Source organism: Dromiciops gliroides, chromosome 1 (assembly GCF_019393635.1).
Source record: "Dromiciops gliroides isolate mDroGli1 chromosome 1, mDroGli1.pri, whole genome shotgun sequence".
NCBI classification, from domain to species: domain Eukaryota; kingdom Metazoa; phylum Chordata; class Mammalia; order Microbiotheria; family Microbiotheriidae; genus Dromiciops; species Dromiciops gliroides.
The window spans coordinates 45265311-45287555 of NC_057861.1; the positions used below are offsets into that span (position 1 = coordinate 45265311).

General features: G+C 44.6%; 1 protein-coding gene across 5 annotated transcripts in view; it reads right to left on the reverse strand.

Annotated features, from left to right (window-relative positions):
* Window positions 1-22245, reverse strand: part of ARHGEF18 (Rho/Rac guanine nucleotide exchange factor 18) — a 76855-nt gene that overhangs the window by 51695 nt on the left and 2915 nt on the right. For 3 of the 5 annotated variants that reach the window (XM_043964864.1, XM_043964863.1, XM_043964862.1), the window contains exon 1: window positions 3891-3987. The exons of the other annotated variants lie outside the window; for them this stretch is intronic. The gene's annotated coding sequence lies outside the window, so the exon portion shown is untranslated. Of the gene's footprint in view, window positions 1-3890; window positions 3988-22245 lie in introns of those variants that run through there. 5 annotated transcript variants of the gene reach the window in all.

The following is a 22245-nucleotide window of genomic DNA, read 5'->3' on the forward strand; positions in this document are numbered from 1 at the left end:
TGCACACCATGTGCAGGGCACTGTGCAAAGCTCTGGGGATACATAAAGAGGCAAAAACCACTCTACTTTCAAGGAGCTCCGGATCTAATGAGGAGACAGCAAGTAAACAATGATGTTCAGATGAGCTACAAACAAGATAAATAGGAAGGGAGAGAAGGTGCTAGAAGGAAGTAAGAGAGGGAAGGCACTAGAATTAAGGTAGGATTTTAGCTCAGACTTGAATAATGAGATGGGAGAGCATTCCAGGCATGAGGGAAAGCCACAGAATATATCCAAAGCCAAAAGATTGTGCAAGGGCCTGGAGGCCAGTGTCACTGGATTGAAGAGTAAATGGTAGGGAGGAAGAGTAAGGCATAAAAAGTCTGAAAAACTAAGAGAGGTCCAGTGACTTGCCCAAGGTCACAAAGCTAGTAACTAAGGCAAGAGTTGAACCCAGGTCTTCCTGACTCTGAGAATTCAGTGCTCTATCTATTATGCCAGAGGTACAGAATGAAGCACACACTTTCACACATGGCCAATGTTCAGATTCACTTTACTTGACTATAGTTAGCTTGTTACAAGAAAGTTTCTATTAGGAATCCATGGCCAGGGGCCAGCCCAGGAGAAAATTACTGGGAAGTAACAGTGACAGACTTTGGTTCTCTGCTTTACTACCTGTGTGGGCTCAGAACAAGTCACTCTGGACCTTGCTGGGCCTCAGCTTTTTCATATTTAAAAAGAAGGTACTAGAACAGACGACCTCTAAGGTTCCTAAATCTTGAAGACTATAGTGGAAAGTGTACTGACCTGGGAGTCAGGAGTCCTAGGATCAAGTTTTGATGTCGAAACTAAACTAGGGGCAGCTAGGTGGAGCAGTGGATAAAGCACCAGCCCTGGATTCAGGAGGACCTGAGTTCAAGTCCGACCTCAGACACTTGACACTTACTAGCTGTGTGACTCTGGGCAAGTCACTTAACCCTCACTGCCACACAAAACAAAACAAAGACACTAAACTAAGCTTGCTTAAGACTGGGGGAGACCTTAGTAGAGAAATCCAAAGATCATCAAAGTCCCATTACATTAACTAATACTGATTCAAAAATCCTTCAGTCAAGCCTAACACCCCCTTTGTTCACTCCTTAGCAGGTAAGTCGAAGTCTCTTATCTTATCTAAGTCGGTCATTACTGCTTAGACCAGGGTTTATTCAACTTTTTCCACTTCTGACCTCTTTTCACCAGAGAAATTTTTACAAGACCCAGGGTATATAGGTATATAAAATAGGTATACATAACCTTTGACTGTTGCCACATTTTTCATGACCCCCCACATTCAGTTATGTGACCCTAAATAGGGTCTAGACCCACAGTTTAAGAAGCTTTGGCTTAAACCTCCACCTCTAGGAGGTCTTAGGAGCTGACATTTTTTTCTGCTAAGAACCTAACAGATCAACTATTACTGTTAACATAGCCCTAGATGCTGTCATTCTCAGAACCAAATATACTCCTGGAAATACCAATGCAACTTTCAATTTTATACATATGTGTGTATGTACATACACACACACACACACACACACAAACATCTTGAGCTTTAAAAAAAATCAAGTCTTCAAAATCCAGATTCTTAATAACTAGAAGGTAATTTAGAGGTCATTTGTTTCAACCTCCTCCCGGGCATAGGAATTTGCTTTGAAACTTTCCAAGTTCCTTCTGATTGGGTTGTTTGTTTCTTTTTAATTACAGCAAGTTCTTCCTAATACAAGCTGACCTGTCAAAGCTACAGACTGAACCTAAACTATGCCCAGTTTCCTCAAAACCAGGGCCAACCAGCGTAGCCCCACACTCAGTTTTAGGGGAGCTGTCTCCACAAGGTGCATCAAAACACAGCAGGGTCTCAAACAGGTGGTGCTGACACAGGACAAACGTCCTGCCCAAGAGCCAGCTCAGTATGTGGAGGAGGAAAGACAGAGGACAGAATGGGCAGCTCCCACTGCTGTGGCCGAAGTAATGCCCATCCAACACACTTTTGAAAGAGAGTACCTTCAGGCAGAAGGACACAGACTATTAAGCCTTAAATAAACCATCCTAGTGCCCTACCTGGCCTCTCCTCATCTTCTTTCAGTCACTAGCTTTTCTAGCTCATAAACCCTATAATCTATCCCAATATTTCATAGACAATATTCACTATTCCCTACTGCCTTTTCAACAACAAAAAAAATCTAAAGGAGAGGGTCTAATCGAGGCATTTTTTCATTCACCACTTTTGGAACAGTAGAAGTCATACTCGACTGAGTCAAGCATGCCTTCTGTCACTCACCCTCGGTGAGACCTTGGGCAGGTCGGGCAGTTTCTGAGCCTGGAGACCTCCTCGCTGCTCCCCATACACAATCCTCCAGTGACCCATGGGCCAGGAAGGCACTCTCCCCGTAGCTCCACTTCTCTGCATCCCTAGATCCCTTCTCAGTCCGGCTCCAGGACTGCTTCCTTTCTGGATCTCTCCCCACCCCGATAATTTGCATTTACTCGTAGGTATACAAGTTGTTTTTCCAGACACAATCTAAGTAAGCTCTTCCAGGTTAAGGACTGTTTCCTTTTTATCAGAGTCAGACACTCAGTAGGTGCTTAATAAATACTTCTAGAATGACGGATCCACACTCTCCCACAAAACTCCTCCCCAATCTTTTCACCCTTTCTTTCTCAGCTGAGGCCCCACCCACCCCTTTCCTTATTCCACAGTCCTGGGAATCCTACTCCCAACTCAGAGCCTTCAGCCTGGGAATCCCGAGGCCTTTCTCAGGGGCCCCTGGGATCTCGAAATCCTCACCCACAGGCAGGTATTTCCCCCTTCTTCCGTGCTCAAACATAACTACCAGTCGGGACCTCTTCCTTATCTCTGCCAGTCTGCCTCCCTGACCCTGATTCCCTTCCCCCTACTTTTGCTCTCAGTCCCAGGCTTCTCCTGTAAGTTCTTAGCCAGTCTTACCTCTCAACTCCTTCCCAACCACAGACAGTCCCATCTCCAGACTCCCCATCCCTGGCATGCTGCCCCTCATCATCTCTGCCTCCCGGCTTCTTTCAAGTTCCTGCTACTGTCTCAACTTCGAGTGCCTTCCCTCCGTGGATCAGCTCCAACCAACCTGTATCCACACTGCATGTGTCTGTCTGTCTGTCATCTCCTCATTAGACTGTGGGGTCTTCCTCCGCATCCCCAGCTTAATAAATGTTTATCACTGACTCCTCTAGCCCCCTGAAAATCCCCGATTCCTCCAACCAGGCTTCATTCTCCGTCTGAGTTCCTGAGCCTCACCTCCAGATGGCTGATCCCCAAAAAGGTTCCCAAGCCCTCGGCCTCCACCGCCTCGAAATTCCTGAGCGCCCAGGCCCCTGTCCCAAGCCCCGACCTTCTCAGCTCCAACTTCCAGCCCCCTGCCTTCCTGAGCCTGGGGCCCAGCCCCTTTGGTCCCCAGCCCCTCTGCAGCCGCAGGCCCTGGGCTGAAGTCTCTCCCCACCCCGCCCGGCCCCGCTCAGGCCTCTGCACCCCAAGTCCCCTGCCTTCCTGAGCCTGGGTCCCAGCCCCTCTGTACTCCCCACTCCCTGTCCGCCTGAGCCTGGGCCCTGACCCCTTTGCGCCCCCAGCCTCTCTGCAGCCCCAGGCTCCTGCCCCCCCTAAGCCTGCACCTCAGCCCCTCTTCACCCCAAGTCCATCTGCACCCCCAGCCCCCCTAAGCCTACACCCTCAGCCCCTCTGCATCCCCAGCCCTAAACCTGGTCCTCAGACCCTCTGCACCCCCAGGTCCCCTGCACCCCGCAGGCTCTGGGCCGCAGCCTCCCCACCCCCAAATCCTGACATCCCCTGTCCAGGTCTAGTCCCAGAAAGTTCCCGGCCGCCGCCACCAGCCGGAGGGACTCACCGGGCCTCGCCTTCCCCGCGTCCACGAGCGCCTGCACTTCCACCGCCGCAGAACCCGGGATACCGAGCAGCGACGGACGGACTCGGAGCCGGAAGGGGATGCCGGTCCCCGCGCTCTGCGCAGGCGCCCAGCCCGCGAAGGGGAGGGGGGGCCGGGGGCGGGCCCGGTCCCACGTGACCTCTGGTGTCCCGGCGCCCGAGGCTGAGGAGGGCGGCTCGCGCCAGTCTGTGGCCCGGGGTCAGAGAGCTCTGAGGGGCCTCTCTGAGGGGAGGGGCGAGGAGAAAGGTGAGAAGACCGGGGAGAAGAGGACGCCAGCGCCGCCTCCCAGACGTCCCCGCGCGCGGCCCCCTCCCGGGACCGGACAGAAGGTCAGGGCCCCATGCCGGCGGTCGCCTGGCCACGGTCCTGCGGGAGGCCGGCACCGGCGCCCTCCATTTTGCAGCCCGGGAAACTGAGGCTCAGGCTGAAGAGAACTACGGAGCGTGGGCTCATAACCGAGGCTCAGTTTTTTAAGCCATAGAATGGGCAGCACCTGCCTCGAAGAAGATAATGGATGGATGGATTACTTTGGCCCGAAGCCGAGTTCGAATCATGCCCCAAGCATTTACCAGCTGCTTGACCCTGGGCACATCACCTTCCCTCTCTGTGCCTCAATCTCCTCATCAGTGAAGAAAAATAAAGCATTTATTTAGTGCCCAAACTATGGACCAGAGGCAGCTAGATGACTCAGTGGACAGAGCACTGGGCCTGGAGTCGGGAAGACCTGAATTCGAATGCAGCACTCGTTAGCTGTGTGACCCTGGGAGAGTCACTTAACATCTTAATCCACTAGAGAAGAAAACGGCAAACCACTTTAATACCTTTGCCCAGAAAGCCCCATGGACAGTGTTGGTGGGCTATATATGGTCCAGGGAGTTACGAAGAAGAGTCTGTTGGACACCGAACAACAATAGCAGTGGACTGGGCACAGGCGCAGCTGAGCAGATACTATCAAGCTAGACAGGCCCTGCCCTCAGGGCGCATACATTCAAAGGCAGGAAGCCTACACAAAAAGTGACCGTAGAAAGGAGGGGGTGGAAAGACATTAGCCTGGAGGACATATGGCAGCTTGGTTCCTGGAAGCTCAAAGATTGGCATCAGAGCCCAGTTTCCTAGGGGCAAGGCCCCTAGGGGGAGGAGGAGATGAGACTGATGGAGAAAATAGTCATGACGGGGTTGTTGTGGGGCTCAAATGAGATACTGTAAAGTATTTCACAAACCCTTCAAGCTCTATTTTTAGTAGAAATTTTTTTTTTACTTTAAGCTGTACTGTTATTAGTCAATCAGACATACCTAATAGTTGGGTGCTAAGTGCAAGGAATACAAAGAAAGGCAAGAAACAACTTTAAAGGAGCTGACAAATCTAGTTAAATGCTATTCATCTCTTCCCGTGGGGTGCTAGAATTATACAAACGACTATGTACAACAAAGATAGATACTGGGTAAACAGATGATCAATTGAGGGAAAACATTAGCATTAATTAAGGGGGAATCAAGAATGGCTTCTTCGGTGGAGAAGAGGAGGGAGAGAAAATGCCCAATGGAGACCTTCTATTTCAAAGAACAAACAATGTGGAAAAAGACTGAGAAGGTAGAAATGGGCCAAGTGAAGAATGGCTTTAAAGCCAAGCAGAAAAAATAAACAAACGAACCAACGAATGAATGAGTGAATAAATAAATAAATAAATAACATTTTTTAAAGCCAAGATTTTATATTAAATTAGATACTGGGGTGGGGGGGGGCGGGGAGCTAGGTGGCACAGTGGATAAAACACTGACTCTGGATTCAGAAGGACCTGAATTCGAATCCCACCTCAGACACTTGACACTAGCTGTGTGACCCTGGGCAAGTCATTTGACCCTCATTGCCCCACAAACAAACAAACAAACAAACAAATTGGATACTGGAGGCATCCTTCCTTCAGAAGGTGAGTCAGAAGGCATTGGAAAGAAGCAGATGGAAGGAAGGAAGGAAGGAAGGAAGGAAGGAAGGAAGGAAGGAAGGAAGGAAGGAAGGAAGGAAGGAAGGAAGGAAGGAAGGAAGGAAAGAAAGAAAGAAAGAAAGAAAGAAAGAAAGAAAGAAAGAAAGAAAGAAAGAAGGGGGGGGAAAGGGAAGTATATCTTAACAGATAAGGAAATAACTGGTTACTAATACCTCAGTAATTTCAGCCTTAGTTCTCTGTTTTCAGTCATACCACTGACTAACTGGAGCAAAGGTCAAAAACCCACAGCAAACTAGAAGAAAAGATAAAACTGAGAAATGCGCACTCCAAGCAATCACAACAGTTCAAAGTCAGTGTACTTCAACTATTGACTCTGAAAATGGGAAATGAATAAAGAACCAGATTCCAATGATCACTGCTTTTTGGAGATGTCTAACAGTCACCTGAATGAAGATCCCAGAAACTAATTCAGGGAGTTAATGCGATCTCCTTGCCAAAGACAACATTCAAAACCTGTAATAGAGAAACCTACCCAAAAGAAACCCACTGAAAGCTCTTCTACTTCTTTCTACTTCTTCTAATTCACAGACACCAGAGACACCCATTAGACTGTGAACTCCTTGAGGGCAGGGTCTGTCTTTGGCCTCTTTTTTGTATGCCCAAAGCTTAACACAGTTGCTGGTACATAGTAGGCATTTAGTACATGATGATTGATTAATTAGGGAAGATCTTGGGCTGTCCCTCTGTGATCCTTCATTCTTGGCAAATGACCTTGGCATAAATGTCCTTGATGACACCTTTTATGCCACTTCCTGTGTACAAGTCATATATAGCCTACTAACGTGAATCTCATCCTTTGGGTTACCTACAACTTTGATTGTAGGCTGACGCTGTAGATAGAGCACTTGGGGTAAGGGAGAACAAAGTTCAAATATAGCCTCAAACACTAGATAGCTGTGTCATTTGAGCAAGTCACTTAGCCCTGCTTTCCTCTCTAAAAAGGGGGATTTCATAGCAAGTACTTACCAGGGTTATTGTGAAGATAAAATGAGGTAATATGCATAAAGCCCTTTTCAAACCTTGAATTGCTACATAAATGCTAGCTATTTATAGTGGTGGTGGTGGTAGTGGTATTGGTACTAGTAGTGATAGTGATAGTAGTAGTAGCAGTAGGTCTCTTTTTTATTTATTTAATTTTATCTATTTTGCCGGGGAATTGGGGTTAAGTGACTTGCCCAGGGTCACACAGCTAGTAAGTGTCAAGTGTCTGAGGCAGGATTTGAACTCAGGTACTCCTGAATCCAGGGCCAGTGCTTTATCTACTGCGCCACCTAGCCTCCCCTTCTTTTTTTATTTTTTAAAAATTATAAAAGTATTTAGTTATTTTCCAGTTACATGTAGAGATAGTTTTCAATATTTGTTTTTATAAGATTTCTAGTTTCAAATTTTTCTCCCTCCCCCCTCCCCAAGACAGCAAGTAATCTGATATAGGTTATATATGTATAATCACATTAAGCATATTTCTGCATTTGTCATGTTACAAGAGAAGAATCAGAGCTAAAGGAAAAACCTCAAAAAAGAAAAACAGTACCAAAACCAGAAGAAATAGTATGGTTCAATCTGCATCCATATTCCACAGTTTTGTTTTTTTCTGGATTTAGAGAGCCTTTTCCATCATGAGTCCTTTGGAACTATCTTGTACTGTTATATTGCTGAGAAGAATCAAGTCTATCACAGTTGATCAACACATAATGTTGATGATACTGTGTACAATGTTCTGGTTCTGCTCATGTCACTCATCATCAGTTCATGCAAGTCCTTCCAGGTGTCTCTGAAATCTGCCTGCTCATTGTTTCTTACAGCACAATAGAATTCCATTACATTCCTATACCACAACTTGTTCAGCCATTCCCCAGTTGATGGGCAGCCACAGTCAGTCTCTTAAGGCAGGATTTGAAATCAGTTCTCCTTTACTTCAAGTGTCCTAACCATTGTGCCAACCTAGAATCAAAGTTGTAGTCCATTTGGAATGGACTGCTTTTGATTTAACCTTTTTTATTGTTCAGTAGTTTTCAATCTCATTTCAGCCTTTGTGACTCCATTTTGGGTTTTCTTGGCAAAGATCCTGGGGTGGTTTGCCATTTCCTTCTCCAGCTCATTTGACAGATGAGGAAACTGAGGCAAACAGGGTTAAGTGACTTGCACAGAGTCACCCTGGATTTGAAGTCAGGAAGAAGAGTCTTCCTGACTCCGGGCCTAACACTGTATCCACTGCACTACCTAGCTGCCCCTTTGATTCAATCTAACATGTTTATTCAGCACTAGCTATGTGCAGAACATAGAGCTAGGTGCTGGGGAAAGAATCAAGTTTAGATAAGACATTGCCCCTGTCCTTATAGGTGAACAAGACACCAACAGATAAATGCTCCATTTACTCAAAGGTCAACAGAAGGATTCATGTCAGTGAATGCTTCATATATATGACTAGTACATAAGAAGTGGCATAAAAGATATCAGCAGGTCCAACCATTCTAGAAAGCAATTTGGAACTGTGCCCAAATGTCTATGAGACTGTTCATACCCTTTGACCCAGTGGTACCATTGTTAGGTCTGTATCCCAAAGTGACCATAGAAAGGGGAAAAGGACCCACATATACAAAAATATTTATAGCAGCTCTTTGTGGTGCCAAAGAATTGGAAATCAAGGGAATGCCCATCAATAGGGGAATGTCTAAACAAGTTGTGGTATATGAATGTAATGGAATACTATTGTGATGTAAGAAATGATGAGCAGGAGGAGTTCAGAGAAACCTGAAAGGACTTACATGAACTGATGCTGACTGAGAGGGGCAGAACCAGGAGAACATTGTACACAGTAACAGCAACATTGTGTGATGAACAATGGAGATAGAGTTGGCTCTTCTCAGCAGTGCAAAGATACAACACAGTTTCAAAGAACTCATGATAGAAAATGTTCTCAATATCCAGAAAAAAAGAACCGTGAATTATGAATGCAGATTGAACCATACTGTTTCTACTTTTGGACTTTTCTTTTCCTTCTTGTTTGAGGTTTTTCCTTTGTGCTCTGATTCTTCTTTCATAAGATGACTAATGTAGAAATATGTTTAATGTGATTGTACATATACAACCTATATCAGACTGCTTTCTGTCTTGGAGAGGAGGGAGGAAAGGGGGGAGAGAAAAAAATTTGGAACTAAAAATCCTATGAAAACAAATGTTGAAAACTATCCATATGTAATATGTAACTGGAAAATAATAAAATAATAACTAAAAAAATATATCAGCAGGGACATTTCTGCCTAGAAAAGGAGGTGGGCTGGTCATTTGCCAAGAGTGAGAGATCATAGGTGAACATCTCAAGTGCTTTCCTGGTGTCCATGAAACTGTGAAAGACCAAGGCTAGCTTTCAGTGCCTGGGTGGGCTCCTCTCTGCCAAGTTTACATAAAGGAAAGAACAGGAATTTCCTAAGACAATAAGGAGGCATGGAGGGGTTGTGGTCAGCACAGGTGGAAGTAGTCCCACAGACAAGACAGAATCATGGCACCCTCATGGGATGGAAGCATCTACAGGAGTCATCTGCCCTGTAGCCAAACCCTCCTATGTACTCTGGTCTTCTTCAGTTAGAATGTGAACTCCTTGAGAGCAGGGAATGACTCAGGTTTCTATTGGTGCTCTCTCTGGTCCTCAGCACATAATTAAGGCTTAATAGATGCTTGTTCATTCATTAACTCATTAATGCCTCACCATTCCCCCCCGTGGTGGAACAGGGCCTTGGGCTCTTCATTAATGATATGTATGAGGTGCCAGACAAGAATGTCAACAAGGGTGGCTGCATATCTGTGGGAATTATCCTTTGGGGCACTGTGTGTGACTAATTATATATTAAGTTTAACTTGCCATTAGATGGTTTTTCAGAAGGTAATAAACTGGGCTGAAATGTCTTTGCTAGAAGGTCAGAGGGAGGAGCTGATGTAGTACCAAGGGCAATGCCAGCCCCCAGCCCCCAGGCAGGGTTCTATAGGGAGAGAAATGTCTGCCGCCAAGAGACAGATCACAAATCACAGATTCCCATCGCAACTTATCTGGCATTTATCTGGTATTTACTCATCTGCACATCTGTATGTTGTATCTTCCCAGCAGAACAGAGCTCTCTTTCCATCTCTGTAAGCCCAAGGCCTAGTACAGAACCTCATCTGGAGTATGCATAGCATCAATATTTGTTGAACTGATTAGCATTGGATCAGAATATTAGAGCTGGAGGGGATCTTAGAGACCAGTGTCCTCATTTTAACTCAGAAGGAAATGAAGAAGTGTTTTATGGGTGGAAAGAGCTCTGGATTTGGAAATGGAGGACCTGGGTTCCAATCTCAACTCTCACTAGCTGCATGACAATGGACAAGTTACTTCCCTCCTCTGTGCCTCAGTTTCCTGGGGAGGTTGGACTAGATGACCTTTAAAATTCCTACCAACTCTTTATCTATGATCCTGTGTGGAAACTGAGGGAGATATATGAGCTTACAATTTATTGAGGAAGGCAACAAGCAAAAAAATATGTGCAAACAAGCTATAGACAAGATAAGTAAGAAATAATTAATAGAGAGAAGACACTAGAATTAAGAGGAGTCAGGAAAGGCTGCCTATAGAAGATGAGATTTTAGGTGGGACTTAAAGGAAGCTAGGGAAGGCAGTAGGCAGAGTACAGGAGGGAGTGTATTCCAGCATGGGGGATAGCCAGAGAAAATGCCCAGAGCTGAGAGATGGACCAGTGTCTTGTTCAAAGGACAACCAGGAGGTCAGTGTCACTAAATCGAAGAGTCAGTGTCAGGGAGTAAGGTGTAAGACTGGAAAGGTGGGAAGATGGGGTGCCAGGTTATAAAGGGCTTGGAATGCCAAACAGAGCATTTTGTATCTGATCTTGGAGGTACTAGGGAGCCATTGCACAGAGTCACCCTGACATGGTCAGACCTATATTTTGTGAAAATCAGTTTGACGGCTGAATGGAGGGTGGATTGGAGTAGGGAGAAGATTGAGGCAGGCAGACCCACCCATAGGCTATTACAAGAGTCCAGGTGTAAGGTGATAAGGGTCTGCACCAGAGGGGTGGCAGTGTCAGAGGAGAGAAGGGGGCATATTCAAGAGATGTTGCAAAGGTGAAATTGACAGGTCTTGGCAACAGATTGGATATGGGGATGGGGGGGTGGTGGTAAGAGACAGTGAGAGTTGGGAATGAGTCCTAGGTTGTGAGCCTGGGGGATTGGGAAGATGGTGTTGCTCTTAAAGGAAGTTAGTGAGGAGGTGGAGCAGGTTTAGGGGGAAGATAATTAGTTCCATTTTGGACATGTTAAGTATATCAATTAGACATCCAGTTCAAGATGCCTAAATGACAATTGAAGATACAAGTTTGGAGGTCAGCAGAGAGGTTAGGACTTCATAGGAACATTTAAGAATTATCAGTATAGAGATTATAATTGAATCCATGGGAGCTGATGAGATCACCAAGGGAATTAGTGTAAAGGAAGAAGAGAAAAGGACCCAGAAGAGAACACTGAGGGACACCTATGCTTAGATTTGTATAAGGATCTAGCAAAGGGGACTGAGAAGGAGCAGTCAGAGAGGTAGACAGAGAACCGGGGTGGGGGTCCCCAAAAACTTTAAGAAAAGAGTATCAAGGAGGAGAGAGTGATCCAGTGTCAAAGGCTGCAGAGAGGTCAAGGAGAATGAGGATTGAGAAAAGGCCATTGGATTTAGCCATTAAGAAATCACTGGGGCAGCTAGGTGGTGCAGTGGATAAAGCACCGGTCCTGGATTCAGAAGGACATGAGTTCAAATCCAGCCTCAGAGACTTAACAATTACTAGCTGTGTGACCCTGGGCAAGTCACTCAACCCCCAGAGTCCCGCAAAAAAAAAAAAAAAAGAAAGAAAGAAATCACTGGTATCTTTGGAGGGAGCAGTTTCAGTGGGATGATAAAGTCTCAAGCCAGTTTGTGAGGGGTTAAGAAGAGAAAGAAGGGGGCAGCTAGATGGCGCAGAGGTAAAGCACTGGCCCTGGATTCAGGAGTACCTGAGTTCAAATCCAGCCTCAGACCCTTGACACTTACTAGCTGTGTGACCCTGGGCAAGTCACTTAACCCTTATTGCCCCACCAAAAAACAAACAAACAAAAAAAAAAGAAGAAGAGAAAGAAGAAAGTGGAAGCATCTACTCTATTTGCTTTTACAAAGAGTTTAGCTACAAAGCAGAAGAAATATAGGATGATAGCAAGTAACTAAGGCAAGATTTGAATAAAGGCCTTCTTGATTCTGAATCCCATCCCTCCAATAGATTGCCTCCCTCTGTCATGCCCCTCCTGTCACTTATTTTCAATCTCACCCTTTCTACTGTCTGCTTCCCTACTGCCAACAAACATGCCCATGTTTCTTCCATCCCCAAAACCCTCATTTGAACCTTCCAGGCTGAGGCTTAACCAGGCTCAATCAGTGATATGATAAGGGGACTAAGGATTCAAGAGAAGACAATACAGAGTTCAATTAGTTCGTCAAAAGGTCAAGATGGGGAAAAGAGAAGAGAATGGCTAGCACAGGAGACATGGCCTGGGAAAGAATTGAGTAGTAGAGGATCTCTACTACTCAATTGAAGGCCACAGTGTGGATTAAGAGTAGGATTTGGTAAGGGAAAGCAGAGGGAGAAGTAGAAAGTCAATAGATTATGGTCAGATAAAGGGATTTTAGAATTCTTGAATGTGGAGGTGGTATATTTGTTGCTGATGGCAAGATCAAGTATATGACCATCTTTGTATATGTGTTGTTTTTCCTTCATTTCAGTCCTGTCCAATGCTTCATGATACCATTTTGGGTTTTTTTTTTGGGCAAAGATACTGGAGGGGTTTGCCATTTCCTTCTCCAGCTCATTTTCTACAGATGAGGAAACTGAGGCAAACAGAGTTAAGTGAGTTGCCCAGGGTCACACAGCTAGCAAGTATCTGAGGTTGGTTGGATTTGAACTCAGGAAGATGATTTTTCCTGATTCCAAGACTAGTGTGGTATACACTTCACTACCCAGCTGCCCCTCTTCTCATGTGGCTGAGGTCAATCAATCAACAAACATTTATTAAACAAGCACCTACTATGTGCTAAGCACTGGAGATACAAAGAGTCAAGAGACATTTATTCTCTAATGCTAGAGACAGTCATGGAAAATGAGTAGGTTGCTAATGCAACAGAAAGCAGACCCACTACCTCCCCAGGGAGTCCCATTCCTTTTATGGACAGGGCAGCTGGGTTGTGTAATGGGTAGAGCACTAGACTACAGTCAAGAAGACCAGAGTTCAAATTTGGCCTCAGACACTAGCTGTGTGACTCTGGGCAAATCACCGATCCTGTTTGAGTCAGGTCCCTCCCTCCATAAAATGAGTTGAGAAAATGGCCAAGAAAAGGCCAAAAAACAAAACAAAACCCCAAACAGGGTCACAGAGAGTCAAACGTGATTGAAACTACTTAATAACAACCACAATGGTTAAGAAGGTTTTTCCTTCCCCTTGACATCAATCCTAAATTGACCTCTTTGAAACTTTCCCCTGTTGCCTCCTGATTCTGGCCAAACAGGGGAAGCTGAATACTTCCTCTATATGACAGCCCTCCCAATAATTCACAGATACCATCTACTCCACTGCGGATTTTCCTTTTCAGACTAAACATTTCCACTTCCCTCAATTGGTATTCACACCACAAGAGCCTTTACCTGGCCTGATTGCCTTCCTCTAATAGTCTCTAAGTTATCATCATCCAGTTTTAAACCCTAGAATGTGCTATTTCAGATGTGATTTGACCAGGGCAAGAAACACCAAGATGATTACCTCCTTGTACCTGGAGGTCATTCCTCTCTCAAAGCAGCCCAAGATGACATCAGATTTCATAATGGACATCTCCTACCATGGCATACTGTCTACTGGCATCTTTAAATGTGTTCAGAAAGACAGTATACTGCCCAACTATGCCTCCTCCATCTTATACTTAGAAAGCCCAATCGTGGGGGTCTTCTGAGCCATGCATCTATTTTATATTGACCTCCTGTAGTAAAGAGCATGATGGACCTGGAATCAGGAAGCACTGTTCAAGTACTGTTTCTGATTTCTGCTTGCTAGCTATGTGATTATGGGCAAATGCCTTAACTTGGAGGATCGTCAATTTCCTCACCTGTTAAAAGGGGCTCAGATGAAATAGTAAATGCAAGGTACTTTTGCCAATTTTGCCATGAATGTCCGTGGTAATTATTCTTCCCAGCCCTAAGTGCATGGCTTTGCACAGAGCAGTTCCTTAAAAATTTCTTAAGTGGAATTGAATCAGACTACTCATTTTGCATCAGAAGAGGAAAAGAGAAAATGGAGGGACAGAGGATTTGCTTGAAGAGGGCAGGATGATAGCTCTCAACAGCAAGAATGCCGGAACTGTTCAGCTCTTATTGTGTTTCTGTTTTCTCGACAAAGAGCATATATGACCTTTGTACTGGAAAATGACAAACAGGGAGTTGATGCCCCAGGTGAGTAAGGAGGTAATAAGAGAGTGTTGATGTGCTTTTGATGAACTTGGCCCTGATGAACTACAACCATGGGTCCTGAAAGAATGGGCAGATGTGACTGTTGGTGATATCTGAAAGATCATGGGGAAAAGGAGAGAGGAACCACAAGATCAGAGAAGGATGAATGTACCAATATGAAAAAAAAAAAAAAGGAAAGAAAACAGAATTTTAAAGTTTGACTTCAATTTCTGGGAAAATTCTAAAATTGATCATTAAAAAGAGGATTGTTAACAATCTAAAAAGATAAGCAGTGATTACAAAGAGTCAGCATGGTAGATGCAAGTAAAGGTCAGGCACAATTAACCTCATTATCTTTCTTTTTTTTTTTTTTCATGTAATGTTTAAGCTAGTAGGTGAAGGGAAAGCTTCTATATTCCTGAGATGGCTTATCTAGATTTTTAGCAAAGTTTTTAATTCTTTTTTTTTTTTTTGGGCGGGACAATGGGGGTTAAGTGACTTGCCCAGGGTCACACAGCTAGTAAGTGTCAAGTGTCTGAGGCTGAATTTGAACTCAGGTCCTCCTGAATCCAGGGCTGGTGCTTTATCCTCTGCGCCACCTAGCCACCCCCTAAAGTTTTTAATTCTTATGAAGAAAATGAAAAGATATGGATTAGACAGTAATTAGATGACTCTAGAGCTGACCAATGGTCCAACGTTAACATGACAAAGGGTCTCCAGTGGAGTACCCCCAGGATCAGTGCTTTTTTTTTTTTTTAAATCCATGACTTGGGTAAAGATATAGATGTTATGTTCATCAGATTTGCCAATGAACCAGAGCTGGGAGGAAGAGCCAACACGCTATATGACAGTCAGGATCCAAAGGGATACTGATAGGCTAGAGCACCGAGTTGAATCTAATAAAATGGTGTTCGATAGGGATAAATACAGAAATAACATCTTCCAGTTGAGTACAAAAGTCAGCTTCACAGTACAAGTTTGGAGAAGCATGGTTAGACAATGGCTGTCCTGAAAAAGATCTAGTGGTTTGAGTGGACTGCAAACTCAACATAAATTATCAGTGTGTTGTAGCAATCAAAAAACCAAACAAAAAATTCAGTCTTGGCCTGCATTGGGAGACATGGTTTCCTGAAATGCCAGTCCCACTGTGTTATATTTTTTTTTAAGGAGGTAATCCCTTGCCCAGTTAGTAATTGTCTGAGGCCACATTTGAACTCAGGTCTTCCTGACTCCAGGCCCAGCGGTCTATCTACTGCGCCACCTAGCTGCCTCCAAGTACCACTATGTTATGCACTTGACAGACCTTAGGAGGAGTTTTGTGTTCATTTCTGGGCCTACAATTTAAGAAGGAGGTTGATAAGCTAGAGAGGGTGTGGAGGAGAGTGACAAGGCTGTTGAAGTGCCTTGAATCCAAGTTATATGAAGCTTAGTTGAAGAAGCTAGGAATCTTTGGCTGGAGAAGAGAAGACTGGGGGCGGGGTGGGTGGGGGGATGTAATAGGGGTCTTCAAGTATTTTCCATGTCAAGAGGAAATGGGAGGGGCAGCTAGGTGGGTGCAGTGGATAGAGTACCAGCTCTGGAGTCAGAAGGACCTGAGTTCAAATTCGGTTTTTAGACACTTGACATTTACTAGCTGTGTGACCTCTGGGCAAGTCACTTAACCCCAATTGCCTCACAAAAAACCCAAACAAAAACAAACAAACAAACATACAGAAAAAGAGGAAATGGAGCACAAAGACCTCTTGTTGGGCAAGTTATGAGGATTTCTTTCACTGATGGGTTGTGGCTGCTGAGATCCTTTTCAACTCAGTGATTCTGGGGAAACCGAGACCCCCAAAGGGGAAGCACCTTCCTCAGTCACAGTTAGTTGGGGTAAAGCTTGTAGACCAGAGTGCGGCCGTCATTAACTGGCTTTTTGTTTGAAAGGATGGCAGCCACCCTCTGCCACCTAGATATACCCAGTAAAAGGTAACAGAATCCTCCAAGCTAGCAGTTTTTAAAAATGGGGTCCACAAACTTATTGTTAGAGATATATTTCAACAGAGTTGCTTTCCTTTGTAACCCTATGCATTTTATTTAATGCCTTTAAACAACATCACTCATCAGATTTCAAAAAGCATCCATCACCCAAAGAGTTAACAAACAAATAAAGCCAACCCTGGTCTAAGCCAATGACATCAACCTGCCCTTTTCTCCCAAAAGCTAACTGGGCAGGAAGGCTGACTCTGAAGGGGACTTTCCCTGCCTGTGCTCTACTGCTCTCAGACATACAAGACTCAGAATAATCTGGCTTCACTAGTTGTATTTCATACTATTTCCCTTCATACGCTCTCCAATTCCAGTCAAACTGGCTCGATGGTCATGACATTCCATCTCTCCCCTGTATGTCCTCGCACACATGTCTGAATGCCCATTTCATCTCTGCCCTGATTCTTGAAAGCACTGCTCAAGGGACCCCCATGCTGCAGGGGCCTTTCCTGCCTTCTAGAACTGTTAGGACTTTTCATACTCCTGAAAATACTCTGCTGAAATATGTTTAATGTGATTGTACATATATAACCTATATCGGATTGCTTTGTCTTGTGGAGGGGGAAGGAAGGGAGGAGGGGAGAAAAATTTGGAACTCAAAATCTTATGAGACAAATACTGAAAAATATCTTTACATGTAACTGGAAAAATAATAAAATACTTTTATGATTAAAAAAAAAAGTACTCTGCCTAGGTGGAATGTAAGCTCTGTGAGGACAGGCAGAATTTCACTTTTGTATTCATATCCCCAGTGTTTAGCACACAGTAGGAGCCTAATAAATGCTTGTGGATCACAATATACTTCCTACTTACTGATATATGTGTACATGTTGTTTACCCCAGTAAAATGTTAAGCTTTTGGGGGCAGGAAGCCTTTCAATTTTGTCTTAGTATCCTCAGCCTATAACAGTGCCTGGCACATAGTAGGTGTGCCTGTTGACTGGCTGTTTGGTCCAGTAGATTGGAAGCTCCTCAGAGATAAGTACTCTTTTCATCATTGATAGCATAGCATTTACAGAGTAGATGTTTAAGAAATATTCTTGGGGCAGCTAGGTGGTGCAGTGGATAGAGCACTAGCCCTGGAGTCAGGAGTACCTGAGTTCAAATCCGGCCTCAGACACTTAACACTTACTAGCTGTGTGACCCTGGGCAAGTCACTTAACCCCAATTGCCTCACTAAAAAAAAAAAAAAAGAAAAGAAATATTCTTAAGGTCATAATACCTACCATTCATATAGCACTTTAAGGTTTGTAAAATGCCCTTCGCATATATTATTTCATTTGATCTTACAAAAACCCCAGGAGAGAAGTGCTATTTATTACCCCCATTTTACAGATGGGGAAACTGAGGCAGGGTTAAGTGACTTGCCCAGGGTCACACAGCTAGGAAGTGCCTGAGGCAGGAAGCAAACGCAAGGCTTCCAGACTCCAAGAAGTTAAGCATTCTCTCCACTGTGCTACCTAGCTGCCTAGATTTAGCATTGGAAAGGACCTCAGAAGTCACTTGTCCCTAACTCAATTGTTTTACAGATAAGGAGGTTAAGTGACTTTGTCCCCAGTTCTCATGTTTGTTGAATTGAAATTAATTAAACTGAATGAAAGCTTTCTCTTGGTAGCTTATGAAAACTCACACTCATGACTAGGCCCTGACCACAGTTACAGGTATAGGAAAGTGGGAATATCTCTTTACTCTTCTCTCCTCTCTTCCCTCTTTCTTCTCTTGCCTTTCTTTCCCCTTCCTCTGCCTCCTCTCCCTTTTCTCCTTTTCCCCCCTCCCTGTCTCTCCTCTTTCCCCCTTTTTTCTTTTCTCTCCTCTCCCTTCTTTCCTCTCCTTTCTTCCTCTCCTCTCTCCCTTCTTTCCTTTCTCCTCTTTCTCCTCCTCTCCCTTCTCTGGCCGATCCTGGGCAATAACAATAAAACCGACCCTGCTGGTGTAGTTTCACATAGAGCTGTGTCTGCAACCTATGGACAGAAAACGTTAAAACAATTGCAGACTGCTCTGGGCTATTCTCTGGTAAATATAACAGTGGAGTTTTTTGGGTTTTGTTTTTAGTGGAGAGAATATTGTCTCAGGCCCATTGACAGCACCGACAAATACAACACAATAGCGAGCGACTGGCCCCAACTCTAGATCAAAGCTTCTTAAACTGTAGGTCCGGACCCCATATGGGGGTCATGTAACTGAATGTGTGTGTCGGGGCGGTGGGGGGGGGGCGGTGTCACAAAAAATTTGGCACCAGTAAAAGGTTATGTATACCTATTTAGTTACCTATATACCTGGGGTTGCTTAAAAATTCCTCAGACACAAAAGGGGGTGTGAGTGGAAAAAGTTGAAGAAGCCCTGGGCTGGATGACCACAGAGCTTTAGCTCAGACCTTTCTGGGCCTCAGTTTCCTCATCTGTAAAATGAAGGGGTTGGTCTTGATGGCCTCTGAGGTCCACTCCAAGTCTAGAGCTGTGGTACTAGAATATTTCTCTGGTCACTGGGCATGAAAAACGCCATCTAAGAGAAGGTAACATCCTATATCTTAAAGAAGCACCACAGATTCTCTTGAAATGCACCAATTGTTCAAGCTTAAAAAAAAAAAAAGGCTCGGGGGCAGCTAGGTGGTGCAGTGGATAAAGCACTGGCCCTGGATTCAGGAGGATCTGAGTTCAAATCCTGCCTCAAACACTTGACACTAGCTTGTGTGACCTTGGGCAAGTAACTTAACCCTCACTGCCCCGCCAAAAAAAAAAAAAAGGCTCCTAATAGGACCAGACCGGTCACCTGCCTGCCAAGAAAGCCCACCTAGAGGCAGGTGAGGGCTGGGCCAAGTTCCAAGGAAGCCCAGAAGGGACGGAGGACTGAAAGGGAAAGCAGAGAGGGAAAGGGTCAAGCATGGAGCTGTCCGGCTTTGCTGAGCTAGGATGCAGTGGGGGTCTGACTTGGGGTCAGCTTCCTTTTCAGGACTGCCTGTCCAGCTGAATTCTGGTGGCTTTCCCGGGGATCTGTTCAGGACCTTTTGTAGGTTTTTCTCCTTTCCTTTCCTGGAGGCCTTCCAACAATTTCCCATTCTAGCTGGAATTCCTGGCTCATTTATCATTGCCATCCCAGGCAAGCTGCCAAAGCCTTCCTTTTGATTTTTCCAGGCAGCTTCCTTCTCGTTCAGAAAGAAAGATGACAGTGAGCTTTGAATTCAGAAAGTTCTAGACTGATCTCAAGTGTTTTTGTTTTTTAAATGTATCCATTCAGCTTCTGATTTCTTCGGATCACTATTGTCTCAGGGTCGAAAGAACCTCAGAGGCCACAGGAAAATTGATTTAGAGCCAGAAGTGACCTTAGACATCATCAAACCCAGGACCCCTTGGCCAGTCAGTCTGGTGACTATCTGCTTTATGGATAGACCCCTTATCAGAATCTTGTTGTTAAATGTATCAAATAAAATACATAGAATTACAAAGAAAACCAATTATATCAAAATACAGTTCTCAAAATATTAAAACAAAACAAGTTCATGGACTCCAACATAAGATAGACCATGCAGTCTGAAGTCAGGAAGATCTGAGTTCAAATGTGACCTCAGATATTTACTACCTGTGTGATGCTGGGCCAGTCATTGAACCTCTCTCTGCCTGCCTTGATTTCTTCAAGTGCAATATGGGGTTATAATAGTACCTGCTTCCCAGGGTTGTTGCAAGAATCAAATCAGATAAAATTTGCAATAATGAAAGAAAGAAAGGAGGAAGGAAGGAAGGCAGGAAAAGAAGGAAAAAGATACAGAGTAGATACTATATAAATGCTTATTTCGTTCCTCTCTTCCCCCCACCCTCTCCTGGGAGGTAAGTGCTATTATTATCCTGCTTTATAGAGAAGGAAACTGAGGTAGAGAAGCTTAAGTTCTTGTTCAGCATCACACAGTTATCGTCTGAGGCCTGATTTGAGCCCAGGTCTTCCAAACTCATAGTACAACATTTGATCAGCTACATCCTGTTGCCTCTCAGTGGCAGGCAACTTTTATCTGTCTGTCTGCATTAAATCCAGCCTGGTAAAGTCACAGTGCATCCAGACAGAGAATAGACTTGATCTAAGACAGGAGGCCCCTCTCTCCTCCAACAAGCCTGTTTAAGGAATTATTGTTCACTCTTCCTGACACACACAGCTGAGAGCCCATGATAATACCACCACCTGGGCACCCTGGGATTCATCTACTGCCTTTATGTAAATAGGAGAAGCTTGTTTATGTAAAGGACTTAATTTAAGTACAGCACCTAGGGCAGGACTCAGCATGGGAGGGTTAGAAGTAGGCAGACAGAGGCAGCCATGGAGCATCGAACCCAAAAGAGGTCCTGAGGAAGTGAAGAGAGAAACAGGAGGAAGGTGTTAAATGACTTTTCCCAGGTTACATAGTTAACAAGACCGGATCTGAATTCAGGTATTCCTGATCCCAAATCCAAAGCTCTATCCAATGCACCACACTGCCTCTTAAAGTGGGTAAACACCTAAACGGGGGAAACCACCAGCCATATATATATATAGGCTTCCCAGGCTTCTACACACACATTCCCCAAGAATCTCACCTCAACTACCATAAACCTCCAAAGCCAGAAACACTGAATCAAAATGACAAGAGAGATTGTTTGTATCGCCCAAGAGAGCCCAGTGTTCTGGTAGAAACAGAAACAGCCTTGGGCTCTCCCCAGCTGGCTACGTTATCATTAGCACCAGAAAAACATCTTCTCTTTGACTCCTGACCAGCTCATCTCACCAACTTAGCACCACTCAGGCCTGGGCACCACCTGATTAGCCATACAGCCAGTCCTGGAGTTCCAGGAAGGGTGTTTGGATGGTCAGACAGGATGGTGGCTGTCTAGATTTGGCCTGACCTCCACTGGGGAAACAGGGAGGAAAAAGGATAAGGTTACACCTCAGCCAAGTGTCTTCTCAATTCTCTCTCTCCCCAAAAGAAAAAGAAAAAGAAAAAAAAAAAGAAATCAAAAAAAGGGGCAGCTAGGTGGCACAGTGGATAAATCACTTGGCCTGGATTCAGGAAGACCTGAGTTCAAATCCAGCCTCAGACACTATTGACACTTAACTAGCTGTGTGACCCTGGGCAAGTCACTTAACCCTCATTGCCCTGCAAAAAAAAAGAATCAATTCTCTCTCTCCCTCTATGGTCCAGGCCCTGACCTGACCTGAAATCTAGGCCCCATAAGGTTCTGTCATTCCTGGTCTGGAGGCTGGGGTCACACTGAGACTTCTCCAAGAGTCAGGCCTCAGGGAGCTCCGTTGAGTCTCATAGGGGACCCAGCATTTTAGTCCCACCCCTAGGGAAAAATTCTCTCCCAAGTACACCTGTGTAGCTCCCCACCCCTCAACCACAATTGCCCTAGCTTCCCCAAATTCTTAGTCACAACCCTGACTAGAAACCTAAAGCAATAGATTGAGAGCTGGACCCTCAGAGGTCCTCTAAATCCCACCCCAATGTTTTACCATGAAAAGAACCCTGCCTCAGGAGGTTAGGGAACTTGCTCAAGATTGGTCACAGAGGTGGTAAATGGCAGATTACTGGACAAAGCACTATATCTGGAGTCAAGAAGACCCAAGTGCAGATTCTACTTCTGATACATCCTAGCTGAGTGACCCTGGCAAGTCATTTAACCTGTTTGCCTCAGTTTTCCTTATCTATAAATGCAGATAAGGATAATGAGTAGATAATAATAATAATAATAATAATAAAAGGGTTGTTGGGGAATCAAAATACTTTTTGTAAAGTGTTTTGCAAACTTTAAAGAGCTCTAAGTGCTTGCT